This window comes from Oreochromis aureus, linkage group 2, assembly GCF_013358895.1.
Source record: "Oreochromis aureus strain Israel breed Guangdong linkage group 2, ZZ_aureus, whole genome shotgun sequence".
NCBI lineage: Eukaryota > Metazoa > Chordata > Actinopteri > Cichliformes > Cichlidae > Oreochromis > Oreochromis aureus.
This window is the reverse complement of record NC_052943.1, coordinates 21,925,696-21,937,759: the sequence shown is the minus strand read 5'-3', so window position 1 is coordinate 21,937,759 and position 12,064 is coordinate 21,925,696. Positions and strand designations below refer to the sequence as shown.

The 12,064-nt window shown below is 38.2% G+C and overlaps 1 long non-coding RNA gene across 1 annotated transcript; it reads left to right on the top strand.

The window, feature by feature from the left end:
• The first annotated feature begins 5,246 nt into the window (after positions 1-5,246).
• Positions 5,247-10,193, top strand: LOC120432992. Its single transcript, XR_005608250.1, has 3 exons — positions 5,247-5,380; positions 7,973-8,106; positions 8,446-10,193. It is a non-coding gene; the product is annotated as an uncharacterized LOC120432992 (long non-coding RNA).
• The last annotated feature ends 1,871 nt before the right edge of the window (positions 10,194-12,064 follow it).

The following is a 12,064-nucleotide window of genomic DNA, read 5'->3' as shown; positions in this document are numbered from 1 at the left end:
AATTAGAAAGTGTTTTCATTATTTATTTGGCTACCAGAGAGCACAAATAAGTTTATTTTTATGAAGCGCTGTGAAGTCACCTGCACATACCCCGAGGGCTTGAGCAATTGGATGAATATATCAGCTATCAGCAATTGGCCGAGCTGCTAATTTAGTGGACTGCCACCTGGAGAATTCAATGTGGTAAAATAAATAAATAACCTTGCAAAGCACAATTGCTAAATGGAGCCACATGTTGAAGCCTCCTGTATGTACACAAATTTTGATCATTCTCGTGATGTAAGGCTGCGACATGTTTTATAATCTCATGTCCAACAAATGTTTTAACTTGCAAGATTTCCCAAAGCCTGTGCTAGATAATCACCACTTCATGTTGCAGGTTGTGGAAACTTAAAATGTGTTTGAAGCAATGCCTCTTGAAATATTAGATGCATAAAGATTGATAAAGCCTGCATTAGTAAGTAGGAGGGTGGCAGTTGATAAAGTCACAGGTCAGTGAGGAGGCTCTGATTCATGTCCATTTTCGGAGTTTTGTGTTTCCTCCTTAATTTGTTTCCTTTCCACCCACTTTTTACTTTTACTTTCAGTGACTGCTTGGACTAGCTTTGGGCAGCAAAGCTAAATTGGGTTTAAGTATTCCCCTTTACACAAACCAAACCAAATTAAAGAACAATGTTTAGTCTGAGCATTTAAATGTAATCCTAAGGGTTCTTTTATATGTGTACAAACGTAATGAGCTGGGAGTCACACAAAAGCTATACTTGTATATTTAATGTAAAGCCAGCAGATCTGGCAAAACAGCAATATTTGATGCTGTGCGAATGAGAATAGCAGCGTCATTTACAGTAATAACATATCTTATCCCCATCTGGTCGTTCTTTTCAAGACTGCAAGGCATCTTTCATATGATTGCATCATTCAGGTACCTCAATTGTATAATTTAGGTTGTTCTGTCTTTATCTATGCAAGATTGCATTTACACTAGTGGACTATATCAGTGGTCGTTGGTTGTTGGACTTACTGTGGCTAGTTAGACAGTCATAATCTTTTAATAACCAAAACACAAAGAATGTACAGAAATGTAATGTGTTTATGTAAATACAGTTTACCTATATTTAAGTCATTCCAATATTTATAGTGATATATTGGCCTCTAATTAAGCACCTAAGCATAATGAAGAACAATGTAGTTTGCAGAGTTTACAGAAAGACTAAAGGATGCTTTCAGTGCAGTCAACTGCTGTTCATTGTGTAACATGTAAGAAAATGTTGGTTAGAGCGGATGAACTTTGTTTCACATGTGCAAAGGACATTGGGGAAATACGCTTGTATAGCTTCTCCTAATGAGACAAAAGCTTATGGGATAAATATGTCTTCCCCAGCCAGCGCTCTTAGACAACATAGCTTAGACATCTTAGGCACAACAAAAACAGCAGATGGGAGGGAGACATAGAGGATAATTGCTCTGTTTCTTTAGAGACAACAGAATCAATTTTTATTCATACTCGCAGAGCATGAAGTTCACATATCCGGACACGTAAGCACAGAGACATCCGTGTGACTAAGGATATTAGCCCAGCTTCTCGGCTTCTTGTTACCCTGTTCTCGTGCTTCGTCCATGTATCTGTCATTCAGGCTTTTTAAGCCTGAGCCCCAGTCACATGGGTCTCGCCAGTGTCAAGACTGAGACCCCAATTTCACCTGCAGTGAGCGGATGACTGAGAGCTGTCACCTTTGCTCAGTGCTAACAGTGCATCCATCTGCTTTCAACACTTTATAGAAGGCTGTGTGTGGCTTTCTTGTGCCCACATGAAAGGAGAAAAGAAAGTGTGCCTTTGTTTGCTTTGTATTGGATGAATCTTCGTCAGGGAGGAAGGGGATTATTTCACAGCAAGAGGCTAGACCTCATTCATCTCCCTCGGACCTTTAGAAAGTTTCAGATATCAGGATGCAGTCATAGAATTGCTTCATATTTGGACTACAAGGTATTGAAATTTGAATCAACATCAGTGCAAACATTTGCATGCATTTGCCCGTGCATACATTATAATTTCTCAGTGGTATTGTAGATTTCATTTTGCATTCACATTTTAACAATTAATTGTAATGGTTAGAGAGAAGCTTCCAAATGCAGAGACTGCAGCTGCAGAGCATGATGATGATAGCAAGTAGTGCACTATACCACGGGGAAGTCATACATAAGTAGGTGCCAGTAAGAGGAGGTATTTAAAGCGATGGATTCAGAGACACTAGCAGAGAAATGCTGGGTAAGATTGGTTTTCTTTTCTGATGCCTTGGGATTGAGTAAAGCAGAGCACATTTATGTCTGCTGCAGTTTTACCTTAGAGGTTCCTTTATGTAGCAGAAGACCCTGAGCAGTGGCACACAGTAATCCATAACTTGATAAAGTAAAAGCCTAAATATGACTGGCTGTTGGAAATACCACAGGAATAACCAGAGTAACATCAGTCAGTAATTACTTTTAATCACAGCCACCGGTGGAGTGCTTTTAAAACTCCTTAAAACACCTAAAAAGCATTTAGTTATGGGGAAAATATGACTTTAAAGGTGCTTTTCGTGCAGCACTGAAGAATTCTAAAGTTTGGGTTTTAGATGGTCTATGTAGCTCTCATCTGTTTTTAAAAAATGCATTTGTTTTGCAAGAGAACAGGCTTTTATTATCATTTTCAGTGGATCAATAATGTAGCTGGGTTTCAGTGTACCTATTGTGGTATTGAATTTGAATGTGCTACAGCTTGAATTTGCCTTTTTGACAGACTTTTTGTCAATAGCAACAAATTCCAAAATCCCATCCCATACTTTACTCAGTATGTATATTATTTTACTGCTTTATTCATAATGAAATCAGCAGAAACCACTGATAACCAGTTATTAATTTCTGTGTAAACTACCAGTATATTTTTGGACCTTGCTAAAAAAGATTACTGGTGTTGGCTAATAGCTCTGCTATTTACCACTGGTATCTTGTAAAACTCATTGCCTCAAAACAGGAAGTACTGACTGTCATTGCGCCTGCATCAATCTTTTTATATACAGTCTTTGTTGTGGTTTGTCTGCATGAAATTTCAGAAGGAGCCTGATTCTTTGGGAATCGCGATGATTAATAAACTTTGATATCATAAAATATTTATTTATCACATAGATAAAATAGTTCCTATATGTGCCAGAGACTTATGCCAAAACTTGGACAATATTATTATTATCATTAGTAGTAGTAGTAGTAGTAGTAGTACTTTCCATGCTGCATTTAATCAAATTGTTATTGTTTAAGTTAACTTAAAGTAGTAAGAAATTATGCTATACTGTGCTCCAGCTTGCCTTAAATTTCCTTAAATTTTAAAAGTAATTACACTAAACATCTTGTGAATAAAGAGTTGAAAGATGAGAGTGCCCTTCACATACCTACATATATACACTCCTGTCTGCTTGTGATTTTGTCTCCATTTATCAGTCATTACCCACTTTTGAATTACTGAACTGTCTGAGAGAGTGTTTCTCCACTTCTTACAGCTGTGCATCAGCTAAATGATAGCTCAGTTTGCTTCATTTCCCCTGTTGCGTATGTCTTTGAGCTGGGAACCACAGGTGCCCTTTCAAGTAATCCATTTTCTTGTCCTTTATTTGCATATATGCATAATTCATGACAAAATGGCATCCCTAGGAGAGGGTCCAATGAGAGAGCACTATTTTTAGTATGCACCTGGCATCAGCACCGCCCATCCTGATATCTCAGGTTCAATTACAAAGGTTGGGAGGAATAGCAGTCATGAAAGGTTGAGGTGTGCGGGCTGAGGATGGATATGTTAAACTCTTTCCCACTATTCTCTATGCTTTTTGTTCCCCAGAGTTGAAAGAACTTCTTCATAATGCAATCAGGCAAATGAAAATATTAACACGCTTTTGAACAAAGCATCACTCAGTCAGCGCGGCAGTGTGAGAATAAAGAAGGCCTTCATCATCCCAGTGCAACAAAGGAAAGGGAATGTGGCAGGGAGGGAAACATTTCTACTCCCCCACTCAACAAAGGGAAGAAAAAAAAACAGAGAGATGAAAAGAAAATGTAGTATTTTTATATTTTGACACATCTGTCAGATTTTGGTCTGTGTGTTGGTCTGTCTGCGCCTGTTCTCCCTGACATTTCTGTTCTGTTCGAATCAATGGTGTTCAATTCAGCAGCCTTTGTAGACATGACGGGATAATATTGTCAAATCAACAATAACGGTAAACATAATACAATCTTAGGGCTGATTTCTCACTTTCACTTCCACCCCACAGTTTTCAGCTCACAGATTATATCGTTTAAATAAATATAGCAAACTCTACTCTAAGATAAGTGAACCTAACATAGCAGTGGATTTCTTTTCTTCCTTATCTCTGTCAATTTTTGTTTCGCTTTCTGTTATTGATCTGACATTTGAATATACATGCTTTTATCCATTGCATGGAATTGAAATGTGTGTCATTCAGTTTATGCAGAGTAATGTATTACAGTAGGAGATTCGTTTATATATATATTTTGCAAGAGACCACTAGTACCTCAACTACATTTGCTTGTTTGATTCAGATAGCCTGACAATCATAAAAAATAATTTAGGGCCATAAAAGACAGCAGTATTTCGTTTATATTTTTTAATGTTATGAAGTGAGATTTATCAATTTGTTAAGAAATATTCAGGGAAGGTGTTGCAAGCCATTAATTATTTGGGTAATTGAGCAGCTCTGTTTTCTGTAATAACCTCATTTTGTCTCTACGTTCTTAAAAGCATGGGGATTAGCCCATTTTTAAAAATGCATCACATGTATAGTGTCAGTAGTTTAAATAAATTTTTCTCAGTAGGTTTAGTAAATCCATATATATTTCACCCAACGGTAGCTTTGCTGTAGTTCCATTTCTTGCATTTTGACGCAAGGAGCAACATAGAGACTGAAAAAACAGCTAGCGCTGAAGTGGCAAAAACTACAGTTCCTCTTGGTGCTACTTGAGGCAATCCCCATAGACCTAAAGGTGCTATCCCCACATTCACACCATTAAAAACCATATTTATAGTCTGGTACAAAAATACAGTTTTGGTGTGTGGATAATTTTCCTCTTCATAACAACTCTGGATTGAATTTTCATCCACCTGGATAATTGATTTGGCAGCATGGCAGCATTGAATGACAGGTGTCCCAACACAACCAGCTGGAAGATGGAGCTAATCAGCGTCTTCTAGGCCTCGGCCATTACTTCTAGTCATTAAACCAGAGTCCTTTATTACATTTGTGCTGTTATATTCTTTTGGAGAATTTTTCACAGGTAATGTTGCTAATATTATTGTTGTGGGGTACTGACCAACCAAGATGTTTGTGCTTTAGTTTGGGTGAGTGGATTTTGTTATATGGCACTAACTAGCTGTTGCATTCATAAACTTCATGCGTTTGGTTAGCTGATAAATTAGCATTCCACCCATGTCCATATAAGGTCATGTTCTGTGCTGTTGAAGCTTTAAAACACAGTCCGAAACTAGTGGGTGTTTCTGTCTATGTTTTATACGATCTGTGTTTTTATTTAATTGGTATCTTGCATTATTCTTTCAACAAACGTACCCCCAACACCATCGCTATCCCCAAAATATCTTAACCTTACAGCTCACATGACATTTCCCAGAGATGTAGCTGTGGCCTATTTTATTCCCTAAAGTGCTTTCAGCTTTGAGGACACGGGTTGCGTGTTAAAGAAGTGGGACAGTTTCCTTTTGAATGACATTATCTTGAGCAAAGTCAATGCTGTCTACCTGCTCTGCGGTGCACACAGGGAGACTAGTAGACTAGACTCTTCTAGTAGGCTGATCAAAATGTAGATTACTTTAACTTTAAAATAGTTAAAGGTTCTATTATTTTGTTGCATATTTCTGTTTTGTTTTGGGGGGTTTTCCACCTATGAATTACCTGGTGCATAAGTGTGCATAGAGCCACCTGTGTGTATGATGACTGCAGTATGAGGGGACAGGCTGGGATTGCTATCTCCATGATGGATTGCCAAGAGTAGCTGCTTTAAAATACTATTAGGACATAGTCCCCAGCTTGCTAAAGGGTGTTCGCTAATGTATTGCTTCTCTTGGGACTGAGTTTGTGTCTGCTCCAGTTTAAGAGTTTGCACTTACAAAAAAAGAAGGCAGGGTTGCATTGTGTGTGTGTATAGAAACCCCATTTTCTAGAAGAATAACAGCAATAAGGCTTCTGTTCACGACACACGCAGCAGTCACACTCACGCTGCTGCATCTTCGGCTCGCCTTGTTTTGGCACAACACTTTGGTTATGCAATTAAAGCACATGAATTGATAGCACAGCAAAACAACAGTCCCAGTTTAATTCCTGTCTAATGACATTGCTGCTTAGCGGACCCCTGCCTCTAGAGGTGTAATACAGGAAAAACCTCATTAACTTTTTTTTGTATGTCTCTCATTATTATTTTTTTCACTGAGAACAACCCACCCTTCCCTTATCTGTTGAATGATTAGAAGTGCAATGAAGAAAATTTTTAGTAGTACACATATAAGCCACACAAAGCCCAATGGGGGTGTCCTCCAGAGAGATGCAGATGATCCTATTTTTCTGTGCATAAGTGGTGAAAGACTGTGCAAAGGAAACGGGACTATAAATTGTGGCAGCATCTCATGTTAGAGTAATGACAGCCCTAAATACATGCGGACAGCTGGGTCTCTGAGACTGTTGTTTATGCGTGTATATACTTTGTTTTTGTTTTTCTCATTCTGGGGTCAATAACTCAGCCATGACATACATCATTTATGCTTGGTATCATCTGAAAATGTTGGTTTCAGCATGGTCCAAGTATTGATCGCTGGATATTGACTGAAAACCAAGATGTCAGATCATGACGGTGGTGTAGTAATGCGGTTTTGTGTTCTGGTTATTAAACCTATCCTCAGTCCTCTCTGCTTCTTGCTCTATTGTGGTCTGACAGGTGCATAAAAGTGGTTGGACTATACTTGTGGTTTATTTCAGTTCATTTTGAAGTGGTAGAATTTTACTACTCTGAAAAGCATTAAACAGTGGGTTGATTTTCACCCAATTAGCTTTGTGTAAGAATAAAAGGACCTTTTTTTAACAGCGGGCCTCAAAGTCTTGTCACTGAGTTTATTTCACTTGTCATTTGTGCATTTTACCTTTGAAATGTCAGTTTACATCCTCTCGGGTTTTGTTGTCAGCTACCTTTGTTTGTCGTTGAGTGAGATAAATTAGTAGAAGCATATTTTTTTTTTTTTTTTTTTTTTAAAAGCTTTGGCTCTCTTAATTTTTCTATTTTATTTCTATTGTCTATAAGGCTTATGAGATCAATCTGCATTTGGGAGGGAGAGAAAGGATGTAAGCCAAATATTATTTCAATGCCATGGACAAACTTCCAAATGCTTAAAAAATCCAGTCTACAGGGACCACTGCAAAAACTCAGTGTGCAATTGGCAGAATATTGTTTTTATCCAAACAGTTCTGCACACACAGCCATCACACTCTAGCCTCGGGGCGCACTGTTCAACTGCTGACAGATAAACTGCAGTTGAGAACATTTTTTTATATATATATATATATATATATATATATATATATATATATATATATATATATATATATATATATATATATATATAGGCAAAGTGTTTTTTCATTTGGTAAATTTCCATTGGATAAATAATTGATGGTATTTGATGATCATTATATATTAGTATTGTACAGCACTTTGGTCTACCAGGTGTGTTTTTAAAATGCTATATAAATAAATGATGATGATGATCATGTTTGAGTTTCTTTTTAGTTTTCTGGTTTTCTGGTGTATGACATATTTGTGTGTTTTTGTATGTGCGTTGCCATCTTTGTATGTGTAAGTGAAACTTTTAAGTATCCTGATTCTGGTTTTCATTGACTGGGCTGTTCTAAGAAGGTGTGCTTATCACAAGCCCTCAGGGAACCCGTGCTAATCCCCGGGAAAAGATGACATCAAGTGGAAGCAGAGCAAGGGATTATGGGGGATGTTGTGGAGCATGATCAACTGCCACTGAGAACTGGATGGACAGGGAGGAATTCTTCCCAGGTGAGACTAAACACAGCCCAAATATAATATGGAATACGATGAAAACAAAACCAGCGTATGAATTAACCATTACATGAAGAAGCTTCACCACTGCGAAATGAAGCAGGCTACTGCATTAATTTTAATCAGAGCAACAGGAGTAAGTTAAGGCTGGATAGCACTTTTCCCACTGCAACCAGTCCCTACAGTATCCTTAATTCAGTCAGCGCTAACTCCACTGCTTCTGTTAAGTCATAGAGAGTGCCAGGTACAATCTTTAATGCAATCCCTGTGAAACCAAGGTTTCGTATTTCACAGCAATTCACTGTGAACTGAGATTTTCTTTCTCTGTTTACACAGATAAAGATGTTGACTTTTGATGATGAAGCTAGCTGAAACTCCGCCAGTTGGATTTCTTGGATCCATATAGCAATGGAATTTCTGAGTTTGAAGCTTTGTTAATGCCATGCAGGCTGACTTACAGAGGAAGCATCTTTCATCAAAACGCCAACGCTCCAGACACCTGGTGTGATATTTAAAATATCACTCGTGCTCACATTGTTTAATTTGACCCTTTTTTATTGCAGCATATTTAAAGCACCGCGGATCAGTATAGAGCAGTGTTCACAAAAGCAGTGCAGCGTTGAACTTCTCCAGACTTCACCTGACAGATGTGCATGTGACACAGAAATGTACCACATTAGTAGGTTTTTAACCTGTCACCTCACTAGTCACCACAGTTAATTGCCCAGTGCATTTATTGCTAGCAAGTCTGCATCCTGCACACTCTATCCAGCCATCTCCCTTCCCTGAAAATGCATCTGAAGCATGCTGACCAGCTTTGTGCTGCATGTGAGAGATTGTGGCCAATATCCTCACATGATTCCCCTGAAATTGTTCAAAGTTAATGTGTGACAATGGCTCAGCAGTCACTCATATAGAGGACCCCCCTGAGAATTCACCCAACCTCGCAGTTCTCTTCATCTCATTGATTACAGCCTGTAATCTTGGTATTTTAACTGACTGTTACTGTGTTGGTGCAAGCAAACACAGCACCAAACGGCAAAAAAAGGTATCTGGTGAACAAAGCGGAGGTTTAAAGAGAGGTGTTCAAATTCAGAGTAGACTGAGCAGAGTGTAAATACTGGACTTAGATTCATTATGAATTCAAATGAATGCTAATGTTGCTCAGCATCTGTTGGATGTGTAAATGAGCAACTGTTTACCACATCAGATCAGAAGGTGATAATGTCAGTTGTGTGTTCACATCTTGATTCCAAACCAGTGTGGCCAAAAAATGTCTCATTGCAGTATTAATGATTAATTTTTGAAACAACAAAGTTGGGGAAAAGTAAGATATTGTCAACATACCATTACAGCAATGTAATAAGTATTATTTTATGCTTGAAAAATTCCAAAATAACAAATAAATGCAAAATCATGCCTTGAGTTTGTACATGGAGATGCTACTGATTTCAGCTGTTTCTTTGCTCACAAGACCAAAGCGCCACAGAGGGTAGTTTTATACCTTTGTCATGGTCCTGGGTCATTTGACCAAGCGTTTTGAGTTTTCTTGTGTTTTTGTCATTTTATTTTTTTATTATTATTTATGTTTAAGTCCACTTTGTTAGTCTTGAGTTTATTCTATAGTGCCAAGATTGTTCTGTTTAGCTTTTGATTATTAGATTCCCTCTTGTGTGTTTGCTATCTGTGTGTCTGTCTTTATACTTGAGTTCTTGTGTCTTGCTTCCTTCTTCGTGTTTCATTCTTTATCCATGTTTTCCCAGTCATGTCTCTGTGTGTCTGTCTGCGTCTCTGTGCATGTGTTACTGTTACTTCATGTTTTACTGTTTTACTTTGGTAGTCTCCTGCCTGTGTGCGCCATGTTTTGTTTTGCTTCTCTTACTTTGAAGGTACCTCCTCTCATGTGTTATGTTTAGCTCTGTTTTGTTGTGTGTAATTGGCCTCAGCTGTCTTCCCCGTGTGTTTCCTGTATATTTAAATACACAGGGAATGATTAGGGAATTGTTTTCTTCTGTCCAGTGTTGCGATCTCCCTCATGGTTGTGTGGGATTTTTGAGTTTTTCCCTGTGTGCTCAGTTCATTAGATTTCCCAGTTTAGTTTTGTATTGTTTATTCGTTCAGCGAATAAAGCTGTGTTTTGAGTTTAAGTCCCGTCTCTGTGAATCTGCGTTTGGGTCCTCTCCGGCCTGCTCCACATACAGTGGACAACCTTATGCCCTTCCTGGCACAATCCCCAAGAGACTTGTATCTGTTCCTGGTCTTAAACTAGAAACATTACACATGTTAGGTAAATATGTATACCACTACCATATGGAGTAGCTTTTGAGTGGCAAACTGGAGACAGAACAAAGTAAATCCCCTATTTGCAATTAATCTGATATTATGTTACTATTTTTGACTGATGTTGGCATCTGTGACATCACAAGGAGATTTCTGCATTGCTTAACAAGACTTAAAAAGCAATAGTATATTATTGGTGAACTAACCAAACCAGTAAGGCACTGAAGAGTGGATTGCAATTTTGCCTTTTTAAAACCGCCAGTGTTCCACATCTCCTCCAGGTCTTATCAAGTTCAGCTTGGCGGGTTTTGTGTAATCTTGCTGACAGACAGACACACAATGCAACGGCAGAGGAATAAATCACAGCTGAACTTTTTCTCCTGTAACTCGAGCTTATCACTAGTCCTAGCTTGGAAAGCATTAATAATTCCCCTTTTGAAGCTGATCTAATGAGCAGAAACACTCGTGTTGTTAAATATTTGTCTCATTCTTTTCTCTAATTACACGTTAATGGGCTCATGCTGGGTTCATTTGTTGCAACGTGGGCAAGCAGTAAATAATGGCTCTTTAGGGGTAGTTTGCTGGAGACTCGCCTGATGTAGAAAGGGACTCGCCTATTGATCTAACCTTAAGTTATTCGACATGCGCTGAGAAATACTGCTGCATGTCAGCTCACTGTTGAACTTTTCAGTGAAGGTCTTTATTTATCAGTGTCTGCAGTAATCAAGCTAATTCAAGTGTATAGCTGCTCCTGGACTTCTACCAAAGATGCTACAGAAGTAAACAGGCAAATTAAATAAGGCTGTGTATTATCTAAAACCAGATGATAGGACCAGGGCAGATATCCTCTTATATATGATTTTTTTTTTCTCATAATGAGAACACTAAACACAAAAGACAAAACACAAAGAGGAAATCTTTGATAATCCCCTTTCAAAAATTGTATTACCTGTAATTTTAAAACTAGTCCATGAGATTAAACTGTGAGATATGGTCTTTGTTTCTGTTCAGGTGATCGCTCATCCGCTGTCCCTGTTGACATCATCATTTTTTAACAGTGCCTTTAAAACATTATAATGCTCCCATTCCCAAATTAAAAAAAGGTGCTGAGGTTGGAGAATGATTATAGTCATGGTTAAATGGAAATAATGCTAAGAAGGGTGCTTAAACAGCTGATGTCGATTTTTCTTGGGTGGGCCATCTCTTTTCAGTCGGACTCATATGCTGCACATGCTTCATTAACTGATTTCCTTCATCTCCCTGGACACCTTCTGACTGCTCCTAGCGAGCGCGTGTGAACTGATATATGTATGCCTGTGCATTTAATGCAGGAGTGAGAAGCAATAGCCTTGAGCAGACTGCCTTGCTATTTCACAAACTATCACAAAAGTTCTACCACTGGGAATATCTCACTGCAGTCTGCCTTTTTATCTCATCACATTAGAAATCTTCTTTAAAAGTCTGTTTTCTTTGAATTGCAATGACCTTGGTGGGACAAAAAAAGCAAAGTAGTGCCTTTTTCGCACCTGCCAACTAATCTAATAGGATATGAGCAGTAAAGAGACAAATCCAACCTCATCTCTTACCTAAAGTAGGTTAAAATAAATATTAAGATTATTTACAACCACTAATCAGCTCAGACCTGATTAAGAGAACCATGAGTGCACATCCTTCT